Source organism: Apodemus sylvaticus, chromosome 2, assembly GCF_947179515.1.
Source record: "Apodemus sylvaticus chromosome 2, mApoSyl1.1, whole genome shotgun sequence".
NCBI lineage: Eukaryota > Metazoa > Chordata > Mammalia > Rodentia > Muridae > Apodemus > Apodemus sylvaticus.
In genome coordinates, this window is record NC_067473.1 from 87,538,198 (window position 1) to 87,551,458 (window position 13,261).

The 13,261-nt window shown below is 38.5% G+C and overlaps 1 protein-coding gene across 1 annotated transcript in view; it reads left to right on the top strand.

Annotated features, from left to right (window-relative positions):
• The window catches only part of Ccser1 (coiled-coil serine rich protein 1), a 650,334-nt gene that overhangs the window by 113,256 nt on the left and 523,817 nt on the right, over positions 1–13,261 (top strand). The window lies entirely within an intron of this gene.

Consider the following 13,261-nt stretch of genomic DNA (forward strand, 5'->3'; position numbering starts at 1 on the left):
GAGGATGTGGAGAAAGAGGAACACTCCTCCACTGCGGGTGGGGTTACATATTGGTACAACCACTCTGGAAATCAGTCTGGTGGTTCCTCCGAAAACTGGGCACCTCACTTCCAGAAGATCCTGCTATACCACTCCTGGGTATATACCCAAAAGATTCCCCAGCATGTAATAAGGATACATGTTCCACTATGTTCATAGCAGCCCTATTTATAATTGCCAGAAGCTGGAAAGAACCCAGGTATCCCTCAACAGAACAGTGGATGCAAAAAATGTGGTATATCTACACAATGGAGTACTATTCAGCCATTAGAAACAATGAATTCATGAAATTCTTAGGCAAATGGATGGACCTAGAGAACATCATACTAAGTGAGGTAACCCAGACTCAAAAGATGAATCATGGTATGCACTCACTAATAAGTGGATATTAACCTAGAAAACTGGAATACCAAAAACATAATCCACACATCAAATGAGGTACAAGAAGAACGGAGGAGTGGCCCCTTGTTCTGGAAAGACTCAGTGAAGCAGTATAGGGCAAAACCAGAACAGGAAAGTGGGAAGGGTTGGGTGGGAAAACAGGGAGAGGGAAGGGGACTGATGGGACTTTCGGGGAGTGGGGGTCTAGAAAAGGGGAAATCATTTGAAATGTAAATAAAAAAATATATCGAATAAAAAAAAACAAACTCAAAAAAAAAAAAAAACCCTACTCTTCCTTGGTGTTTTCTAACTATGTCCACTGCAGTGTTGGCGTCAGCCCTTTCTGCTCATTCCACAGCTTTCACTGGAACTGACTTAGTTTGTCGCTCATGACTTGCTCAGACCTCAGCAGCATTCCTTGTTCTTTAACACTGCAAGGAGAACTAGACACGAAGCTATAACCGAGCCTAGGAAAGCTCTTCTGAGCTTGCATTGAGACATTCTCAGGACTGATTTTTATCTGTTATTCTTTATCTTCTCAGAAAAAATAAGTCAAACATCATTAAAGGACCATTTCTTTCATGTATTTATGCACCAATGCTTTTTCTGTATTAACAGTTACTTCATTTTCCTCAACACTAACTGAAAGATGTTTAGTGTCTCCTGTTATGCTGTGCAGAAGGCCCACTTGCGTCACCATGGGGATGCCCAGATTGACTTGCCTCTTTGGCTGTATTTCAAATCTCACACATGCGAATAGATTGAAATCACTGCAGTTTTTTTCTAACTGATTTTCCAAAACAGACTCAGAGTGACTGAGTAAAGCATTTTTTTTTCAATAGTGCTGCACTCAGATCCAGCATTGACATGCCTGCCTGCAGTGTTAGGGAACTAAGAACCATATGGCTTCTGGTTTATACTTCCTGAATCAGCGTAATTGCATCTGCATACCAATTAGGCTTGTATAAGTGTGTTTCCAGTGATTTTCAGTTGTCAATGTTTTGTTATAAAAATTTCAGTCCACACTGGGAAATCACATAGCCAGGGTTCTCTGGGCACCTACCCTAAGTTTCTCTAGGACTTGGAGAGATAGTAAAAGTCAAAGGTGTCCTAGGAAAGGCTCTGTTTTGCTCCTTGAGCCTATGTGTGCTAGGAGAGATGTGTAGATGAGTTGAGGCAGGAAAATCACTACTTATTCCAGGCCAGTCTGCTCTACTTAGCAATACCCTGAGTAGGTGCTTTGGCTATGTCAAGGTGCTAAGTGTATAAAAAGCATTATTTTATTTTGTCTCATTATCAGACTTTCTATATATAAACAAATAAAATACGTTAAGCAAATTGTACATTCTGGATGGTTCTTTCTTTATGAAGTCCTTTTTAAACAAATATTTGTATAACAAAAAGTACTGCAACATCAATGAAATCATTTTAGCTATACTTAATTTTTAGATTTTATTGTTTTATGTTAATACCTATTATAAAATATTTTTTAGGATAAAAGCACTGCTGTACCTATATAGGAAGAAGATTAAAATTCTGTGTAGAGATTCACACACATTATAGGCACACATGTAGTATATAGGCATGTATATATTTGTTATTTCTATAATATAATTGAGAATACAAATGAATTTTAACTTGTCAGTGATTTTGAAGCATTTTAAGTGGACAAATAAGTACAAAATTTAGGGTTGAGATCTGTATGGAATGCAGTGATTAGCATTCCAGTGGTTTAGCTTAACTGAAATGACAGCATCACTAGAAGTCAGTTACAAGCCTCCGCATGCCATAAATGGACAGCCAGCATAATATGTCCCCACTGGCTTCTTGGCTATGACTTCTTAATGGAGTTTCATAATTGATGGGGATGTTTTGAGTTAGTTTATTTCAAGGGAGCCAGATTAAGGTCCATGACTTTGTTTATTTCACTCTTGGGTTTTAATGAAGTTGTCAGAGTTTTCTATCCATAATGAAGTGTAGCTACATCGATTTGATATAAGGGAAGGATATTATTGTCCTACCAGATTGATGCTGGTGACTTGGTCCTGTTTTCCCTGGGTATCTTTTCTGTTTCTTTCCTGCCATCTAAATGAGCCGATTGTGTTCTGTTATCAAGTGACAACATGCTATTCTTCTCATAGTATCTCCTAAGTAAACTCAGTGTATCATCTTTCTCAGAGGAAACCCATCATACTTGACTGTGTTATATGACTTATAAAGATCTCATCATTGATGGGGTTTAAGAACAGATACCTAAATACTTTCGAATATGTGTGGTACTGCACACTACTAAATATTCTGTTAGGTACAATATAATACTCATGCTGGGCCCACCTCATTTTTGGTTTATAATTATATTTTTTGGCAAGGAGATAAAATAGATTATCATTTTACCCAAGTCAGTAATTAGATTCAGGAAACTATTCTTCAGATAATATAACTATCTTTTCAGTTTCCCTAATGGATGCTTCCCTTATAAATATGACATCTATCAGTAAAAATTAACACGAATAAAAAGCAATTAACATAAAAATTAAAGAAATATTTGATTTCTTATACAAAGTGAAATTTTATAAGTTTAATTAACCTTAATGGTATTTTATTTTAGATTTGTAGGCACATTTTACAACTTACTTTTAATAAGGGTTCAACCTCTCCTCTATCCCACCACCCACCAGAGGTAGTGGAAGAGAAAAGTTATTAGGATATGGGGGAAGTGGATTTGCTCAGCAATAGTTCTTTAGGTGAGCTGAATCTTCTTGGGCCACAGTTCAGTCCTGTAGCGAGCGCCATATGTGGCTCAGGAGCTGCAGACCAGTCCTATGGGCAGGCAGACGCCAAGATGATCCAGTCTTTGAGCACCGTGCAGTGCTTTGAGCCAGCAGACACCGGGCAGCTGTATTCCAATCCTGAAGAAACCAACTGGTCTGAGGCAAGGCTGTGGAAGCAGCAAGATGCTTCAGGGACCTCACAAGCAGTTCTGGGGCGAGTTCCTCTCAATGGCAACATTACCACAAGTTGCGCTCAACAATGCTGTGTAACGTGAACCAATTCATGCATGTCTTTAGCTAAGAACAGCAAGGCGGCACAAACCAAACCAATGCTCAGTCCTCATCACCCACTGTCTGTGGGCATCAAGTGTCCTTTCACATGTCTGCTATAGCAAAACCTCCTCTCACCTGTTTTTGCTTCAGGAAAACTGTCTTCCATGTGTTTGCTTTAGTGATACATCCTTTTACCTGTGTGCCCCAGCAAAACATCATTTGACATAAATAACTTTCCAAAGAAATGAGACGTTCTCACTTTATATATTTCTTTAAATTTAGACATGTCTGATTTTGCCTCAGAGAAATTTCCATGCACATCATAATAATTATTAGTGGTTGCTCAGCTGTTGCTGCTGCTGGACAAGGAAGGGACTGTGTTTTGAGAGCCAGTGGTTTAGGCAGACCTTCCTTAGTTAGTTAGGTCTAGCTCTTTCGAGGTGTTGTGTTCTGTGCTCTAATTACAAATGAATACGGACACAAAGGAAAGAGACTGGTATCTTTGGTCTTCTGCTTCACACAGGACCCCTGCTTTTCAATGGATGTTTGCTAAATTAATTACTCAAAAACCCAGATCAAATGATGTTCCACTTTCTTTTTCTTCTCAGAACTATCCTTGAATTATATATTGTCAATACTATGCTATAACTTACATTTAGTCTTCATTCTTATTACTTTGGTCATTTAGGTAATAAATGTATCGGGTGGTGGAAAAAAGACTATATTTCCGTTTAGTTTTCTGTATGTTTGGTACAGGTGCTCATCCACTAAAACCTTATAATATTTCTAAACATTCTATTTCACACACATATTTCTGGAGACACCCATGGTCTCTCTTTATGACTTGATTTCTTGACTGCTGCAGAGAAGTCCTCACACACTGCACAGCCTTGGGTGAATTCATTGCTGTGGCATGGGAGACACACACTTTACTTCTGGTTGTTGCAGCAGCATGTGCTGCTGTTGTAATTACTAAGTGGCACTTCAGTGGCATGAAAGACTGTCTTGATTTCAGAACAGCTTCATTGATTACCAAGGAGACAGTTATACATGGCGATTCATTCTAGCTTAGAAGAGAAGGCCTACTGCTATTGGGCTGAAATCCAAAACACCAATTAGGGTTCTTCTATTAATAAAATTTCCCAAAACTGGGTCAGCCAAAGCAGATACTCGGTGTTATTGAGTTATTTTTTAGGAGTACAACATATTAGCTACTTTTTTTTGATGGTGGTGTAAAATTTCTACTTTAATAGCAAATGACTGGATCTTGGAGTTTTGGTGTTTCTTTTTAGGAAATGAAATCTAGTTAATGCTCTTATGGAAAGTTTACAAAACCTGAGAAATGGCGGAGAAGGTACACAGTTTACGCACCCTATCTCAGTACTGCAGGCACTCACAAAGTGCTGCACACCGCTTTCCACTGTTTGCTGCTGAACCTGCTGCATAGGAGAGTGAAGAACACAGCTGGAGCAGTACGGTGCGGCGGTCTTTCCCAGTTAGTGCAGGCCTGCGATGAGTAACACTCCCCTACCCTGAACACTCAATGCTTTGCAGTTTCTCTTATATTTATATACCCCATCTTCCCAGCTTTCCCAAATTCAAGACTAGAAATGAACTTGTTTTGAAAGGGCGCGTTTTAGGAATGCTTCATTTTCAAAACGTAAAAGATATTATGACTTAATATGTCATCATATTTTAAGTCTTTGAGTAAACTTTTAATCCATATTTTTCTTGAGTTCACTATCGTGATGGTGATTTTAACAGCACTACTTTACCTGTTAGAGCCACAGCAAACAACAGCAATGTGACAACAAAACAATCTAACAAAGCAACCCTGGGGAATTTCTTAGGCTCTTCTCTGCCCTGGCCTTCCTGCCTTAACCCCCAACATTCTTGTTGATGGTCTCCCCAAAATTAATCTAGCTCCTTATCCCACCATGTGATTCTTTGAGACAAGACAAAGAAGCCTTGTCTTCTTTGGATGATGATGGCGATGGTTTCCCAGCTGCTTGGCTAGTCCTCTATGAAGAGAGGGATTAATTTAGCTCTCTGATGGCTTTTTTTCCTGACGTCTTAAAAGATTCTTGTTCTGTCACGTGCAGACTGCCTAGTCTGTGTGCTCTTCATTAAGCAGTTCTTGGGCAGAGCCTGTTTACCGAGAGATTTCACATTTGATTTTGCCTCTCCCAGAAGATTGGCTCCATTCCGCTCACATGTCACCTCCTTCGCACTCCGCACCTCCACCTTGGATCTCATCCCTCTGGTTGTACAAAGCACTTCACTGTCATGGGCTTTTATCTGGCTGTTTCATTCTCATTGCTGCTTCTCCCTGACTGGAGTGGGTTGAACAGGCTGAATATTACTTTCTTCCCTTGCCTGGGAAAGAGTAGCCCCATTTGAAGAACAAACAAACACACACACACACATTTGAGAATACACTTAGCTGTTTGTGTGTGCTGGGGAAAGGTCGCTCACACTGAAGTGTAACCAGTTGGATCCAAGTTTCCCCCTTGGCTGCACAGGCAATCTTCTTCTGATTTTGCAGTTGACTAGGAGACAGCCTCGCTGCTGCTGCTGTCCCTCTGCTGCCTCTCACTGATTTTACTTGCCATGGAGTGTTAGTTATAACTGCTTCTAGAACACCTTATGTGCATGCAACAAGATGGATACACATTTTATTGGAGTTAGAACAAAGTGGTATGGATATATGTGTGTAACATGTACATGTTATGAACAGATATTTCCCAAACTTGTAACATTCTGTGGATGTGTTTTCATGAATTGAAGCCAACCATGGAGTTGTTCCTGCTGATTCTCTAATACTAAGAGAAAAACACAATCCAAGAACAGTGCTTTCCATACACAAGGTGAAACATGGGCTTTGGTGAAAGGGGTTATTTATAAATTGAGATACATGCTGAAAGAATCTGTAACTCTTTTAAAATGATTTTTTAAAACATGGCAGCACTGGCTTGCCATGTCAGAATGGAAGTTAACTTACTCGATAGCTACACAAAAGCAGTGTTCACAGCCCAAGCAAGGCCGAGTGGGCTGAGGGTCAGAAATTTCATTTTTTCTTCTGCCACAGTGTCGGTCACTTCCAGTTTGACTCATTGAACATTTGTGTTTTCCCTTGACTAGATGGTGAGAGTCTCTGTTACCTATCACATCACTCACTGTCTGCAGTGATAACTACACATATAAAACACACCTGTGATTGCACATGCTTACCGTAACCACCATCAGCTTAATTATTGCCCTCCAGCGTATTCAATTATTTAAAAATTCTTTTCCTTAGAGTAAATTATATACCTCTAGCTATATTTTTAGTTTTTTGAAACCAGGTCTCACTCTGTATCCCAGTTTGGTCTTGAATGCACGTCTGTTCTGATATCTTAGCCTCCCGAATTCTGGCATCACAGGTACAGACAGCATGGTTAGCATAAATCCTATACATGCGTCTAGATTAAAAAGTCTTTTTTTCTTAGCATTTAAGCTCTTCCTGAACTTTCTAGTTATGAGTTAGAGTCTTCTTTTAGTCCAAAAGCATTTGTTTTTGTCAGACATCATTTTTATAAACAAAGATTTATATTGAAAATAATATTGTAATGTAATCATTTGCCATTTAAGCACTTAATGATGCCTTTTGATAATTAAATGTCCATTAAATTGGGTTTATTTGAATATTAATTATTTTAGAAAATCTTTGTTTTACAAATCAAAAGACAGACTTTTGTGCCCTCTGCTGATCTCTCTGTGCAACTACAAGTGTCCTGAGCTAACCGGTTAAGACAAATGCAGTCATTCCATTGTTAAGTGAGCAGCAGTCTTAGGTATTGATGAGGTTTAGCTGGCATATAGTTGGTTTATTAGCCTTTAAAGGTGAAGCTAAAAATAACATTCCATTTTTAAGTTGTTGCAATTTGTTGTTATTATTTTGTATGTGTGGATGTGGGAGAGATGGATGTGTCTGTGAGGTACATGTGTGCCCTGATGCACCCACAGAGGTCAAAAGTCCTGAGGCTTGAATGAGTTTGTCAAACTTGAATAACAAATGTTTTTAATCAACTGAAGCATCTCGACTTTTCTTACTAAAGAAGAGTCCCAGAGCTCCTTACTCCCCAATATCTCATTGTTTGTGTTTATAAATAGGAGGTGTCAAATAATCCGCTACTGTTTGGTCATATTCGTGAAATGGAGGCCTTTTAATTTTTTATTGAATATAATCTTCATTAACATTTCAAATGCTAAAACCTTTCCCGGAGGAGATAGAGGTCTTAAAACCTCAAAGCTGGCAGGAATCTTGGACTGAATCAGATTGTCCTCCTATTACTGAGGCTATTTTGGTGTAAGTACAGTATGGCAGAAGATAAAGGAAATAGTTGTAATTAGGAAATTAAATAGAACTGTAACCATCAGAGAAGTAAACCTTAACCATCACAAATTAACTGATTAGACTGAAAATCACTAAAATATGAAATTTCCCGATTAAATATAGTTCAGAAATGATAATGGATGGTTTAAAATTTCCTAACATGTTTTATTTTTTAAAAGTATATTTGTGTTGGAATATTAACATTTGAAGATCATAACCCCCCATGGATTTCTTGTGTATTGCTGCACTCCCAGGCTCTCCCCACACCCTTTCTCCTGCTCCTTGCAGAGACAAGAACTGTTATCAGTTTTTGTGACTTACAAATGGTTTTTTTTATACAAACAAACCTTATTCCCATGGCAACCATCAACCATCATGGAGGTCCATGTGTACTGGTCCTGTCCCAGGGGCAGGAACCATGTCAATCTGTCCAACCAAGGCCATGCCGGCACAGGTACACTGAAAGCGCAATAGAAAATTATGCCCAGTTTATGTATACAAAATGTATGTGGAATAAAGGATAAAATTTTCCTTTAGTCTTTATGTACCATTTGTGACATTCCTTACATCTAAGCACCTATTTCAAAATGTGAAATCATAAACATTATTGTCCCCAAGTGTTCAGATAAAGGATGGACTGTTTCTGTAAGAGATTAATCAAATAATGTTTGCCATATTGCTCACATCCTGATTTAATAAGTGACAATGAATAGTCTAACCTAAGTCCCACTGGCACTTGAGTCTCTCAGTGTCTGATACACTTTCTATGGTGTTGGTTGTTAGATAAGCAGATGTTAGGCCTAAAATAGGTATGAACTAGTAGAGTCCAGGTGAGGACTTGGGGGAATCCCAGGTTGAAGGAGAGTCCATAATGAGTTAGTCACTGAGGTCTACAGCATTTTTTTGACTTTCAATACTCCTCCTCCTCTTATTTTTCCCCTCCTCCTATTTCCTTCTTTTTCTTTTCATGTACCATATAACAATTATTTAAGACAACAGATCCTGTTATCACCATGGAGAATTTTAGACTCTGGGAGGAATAAGGAAATTATTCATCATGTCAGATCACAGAGATTGCAAATATAGGCCCAAAGTCACACACATTGTTGCATCCATTAGTAATTTTCTCAGCTGAATATCCACTGTCTAAGTCTCCAAACATAAACTATACATTATTTAAACATTAACGTGCTCTTATTTATGTCTAACCTTGCATACGCATACATGTGCACACACACACACACACACACACACACACACATGATTTTTGACATTTGTTGTTTTTTCACAACTTACTAGTCTCCAGACAAACTCATTTTGATCTGTGTCTTCTATTTTTATTGTCTTACAAGGTAACCAAGAGCTATGATCATGTATGATGGTGATATCAATCTTATATTTTCTAAATATGTATCTAAACATGCCCCAGTAATCCAGATAGCAATCTTCTCTGCTTTGCAGTCTTATCAGAACTCTTGTTTTGAAGTGGTTGCTCCCATTTTGTTGTACCTGTCTTATTATATTATTTTTGTTCTATTCTTTCTCCTTGACTATACAATTGTTTTATGAAAGTCTAATTGGGACAGCCTGACTTTACTTATATACCTACTTATATACCTATTCCTGTGGTCAATTCATTTTAAGAAGCACTGTGTCTTATGCAAGCAATAATATTTGTATTCTTATCTTACTTCAGAAAAAAATAACATGTTCACAGTGGCTAATTACTTACAAATTTAATACTTTATTAATTAACTGGGACAAGATTCAACTTTCGCTGCTTTCTTCACAAAAGCTTCAAAAAATAATTTGATAAAGTTTTAAAATCCAAGTAAAAATACAACTTAGGGTACATTTTAAATAAAATCCTGAAGTATTCTTTGTACTAGGTCATTTTCAAACAGACAAGTTATTTATGAGCACAGATTTTGCTGAGTGACTGTGTACCTATAGGCTTATGTACCGCAGGTCCCATGTGTCCCTTGCTTTCAGGCCACGTGTTTCAGGCCCCATCCATTTGCTGGGATATAGCCCAACATAAAACACTAGAGACTGAATGTGCGCCCTATGAAAGGAAGGCCATGGACTTCTGGTGTGGTACTACTTCATCACCAGGGAAGTTCCCATGAAATAATTTATTTTTAAAGACTTATTTATTTTTTATTACTTTTTGTTTGCATCTGTGTTTGTTTCTCTGTATGCATACTACATGCATGAAGGTACTAGAGGCCAGGAGAGTGTATCAGATCCCTTAGAACTGGTGCTACCGGCTGCTACGTACTGCCACATGGGTGCTGGGGAATAGTCCCGGTTTCTCAGCAAGAGCAATAAGCTCTCTTAAGTACCGAGTTATCTTCCCAGCCTCTGTGAAATGATCATTCCTAGTGTTCTCATTCATGCTACTGATAATTCACAAAGCTTGCATTTGAGGTCACAGATTTCTTTATTGTCAATTGCATCTGCAGGAAGGGGTATTTTTAATGTACGTAAAAAGTTTGTTTTATCTAAAGCAGATAATCCTTGTGGTAGCTGAAGCCCCTAGGCAGTGGTGTTCAATCTACAGATTTAAATAACATTTGATTAGGAAAGGTTGCATGATAATTGAGAAAAGAGGAACTGTGAGGTGTCTCAGTATTAAAGCACTTCCTACAAAAGCCTGACAACCTGAGATCAGTTCCTAGAACTCACAGTGGGAGGAGGGAATGAACTTCCCATGGGGCTCTGACTTCCATGTATGCCATGGCATGTGCATGTCAGCACTCCCCACCCCCAACACACACACACACACACACACACACACACACACACACTCACACACACACGATGCAACAGAGTCATTGAGAAAAGATGTTTCTCTCATTTCAAAGAGTATATTTATAAGTATAATAACAGAGTTAAGAGAAATGAAATTACTATGTCAGTAAGAGATGAGATGAGACCCTGTTCAATCAATTTGTTCAATATTATATTATACATATGTCTCAGGTGTCTAATCACAGTTTTTAGATAAGTGACTTTTCATGATTTGGAAGACTCCTGCTAAGCTTCAGATAAGTTGGGACACAATGTGCTTAAAATATTGATGTGCTCAGAGCAAGAGTACCTGCTTGAAAATCCATCCACTACCAGGTACTAGTGTATTTCTTATTTAGTGGAATAACTACGTAAGCAGACACAGTCTTGGCTGTCGGCAGGATGAAGGTAAAAGTAGTAAAGAGACGTGCAGCAGAAGGCAGCTTTGGAGATTTAGACAGCAGCCAGGCCCCAATAAGTCTTTCTCAAGACTTATTTTCTGTGGGAAAACTAAACAACAGGTATTTTATCCTTCCAGTAGGAAACGAGGCTTTGTGTAAAATAAAGTTTAATAAACCTCTTATCTATCTTCTATCTATCTATCTATCTATCTATCTATCTATCTATCTATCTATCTATCATCCATATCTACCATCTTTCTCACTATCTAAAATAAAGCATTTAATTGGAAGCTTGCTTACAGTTTCAAAGACCAAGTCTGGGATCATCATGGCAGTGAGCATGGCCCCAGTGCCACACCCCCTCCAACAAGGCTATAATTAATCTTTTTAAAACAGTTCCATCACATAAGGACCAAGCACTCAAATATAGGTGTGAGTTGGGGCCATGCTCACTCACACCCCCAGAGATAGGCTTCTGATGGAGGGCACCAACTACACAACAACCTTGAAACTTATTAAAGTTTTTATGTATATTGTAAGGAGTCAAAGAACCTTCTACTTCAATAGATTTTATATCTACCCAAGAACAGAGTTCCCCATAACAAATCACATCAGGGCAGAGCTCTCATCATTTGCACTAAGTATTTAAGAACATGTAAAATATGCTTACTATAGAAACTTTCCTGAAAACAGTTTCACATGTTAGTCTTTTGAATATTTGCTGAAGAGACCTACAGTTGAGCTACTCTTTCAGTTTGAGTGCTGATTCAAAAAGAACTGATAAAGAGAAAAAGATCAAGGAATATTTTAATACACATATTTCAATGCAGATTGTATTTTGGTAGCAATTATAACATACTTATTTACCCAAACTGAAATAATTCTAGAGCTCATCATCTTAGCCATGGTCTCCTTAGCCATGTGATTTACAGAAATAGATATGAGTTCCCCTCTCCCCACACCACCATGTAGCAGGATGAAAATGCAATCAAAGAGAGTCTAGTTTCACCCATAACATTCATGTTGCTATTGAACTGGTGAGGATGTGTTACCTGGTTATCTAGTATTGCATGTAGCGTCTCGGGTCTACAACTGGGTAAAAACATCAATTACTTTCCCAATCCCCAGGGAGGAAGTGTTGAGGTCAGTTTCAGGGTCTAGCAAACAAAGTGTGTGTCGTCTTAAGCAACAGGGTTTTATCATCTAGTTATGATGGGAAACCAACAGCAGTGACAGTAGCCTGTGTACCCTGAAAGTGCCATACTTATGCAAAATAGTTTCATTCAGTTGATAAGAAAAATAGAATCATGAGATTTGCAAGAAAATGGATAGAATTGAGCAATATTAAAATAAGACAAATGCTGCATGTTCTCTGTCTTATGTGGATGCTAGCATTGCAATGTTAGGTTCACAGGTTTAATGTGGAGTGTCCATAAAAGGCAGGAAGCTAAAAGAACCCATGTTATGGAGGAGGGAAGAGGTCCCAGGCAGAAAGGAGGTAATAGAACATATGTGAGGATAGAAAGGGCACGATTTGGCAGCATTGTTGTGGGGTTGAGAGATGGCCAGAGGATAGGATGGGGAATATTTAATAAAAACTAAGGACACATGAAAAAGACTAAGACAGAACTACTTTGTAAGTATTTTAGCTTCATTTCTGTTGCTGTGATAAGTATTTGGATGAATTAAAAAATACTTAGCAGAAAATGGTATTATGTTTAGTACATGGATCTAGGCTTTAGTCCATCAATATTGGGAAGGCAAAGTACGAACTTGAAGTTGCTACTCTCGCAATGAGTGCTTCCGTGCCTGTGCTCAGCTCACTGGGTTTCCAGCTCCAACACCATAAGACAAAGCAATCAGATATATAATAATTAAGTGAGACCTTTTATCCAAACAAGAGCAGGCTCTGCTATATGGAGTAAGAAGCATTACGGGGCAGAACAGTTGAATGCATGTGTTACTGTAAGGCTGACGGGGTATCCCTATGTGCAGTGTAAGCATGCCAACAGCTCTCGGCTCTTCATGCCAGTGAATGCAGAGCATCCTGTATCCTTTACTGACCACAAGACAGCCGCAGGAAGAGGAGGCTCAGATTCTCGGTCTGGTTTTGCTTCATTAGCTGGTGACATTAGCAAGTTACCTCCCTTTGTGCTATAAAATGCCTGTAGCATTACTACTTACTTCAAGAATTTTAATAAGACATAATATCATATCTGGGAAGTCCT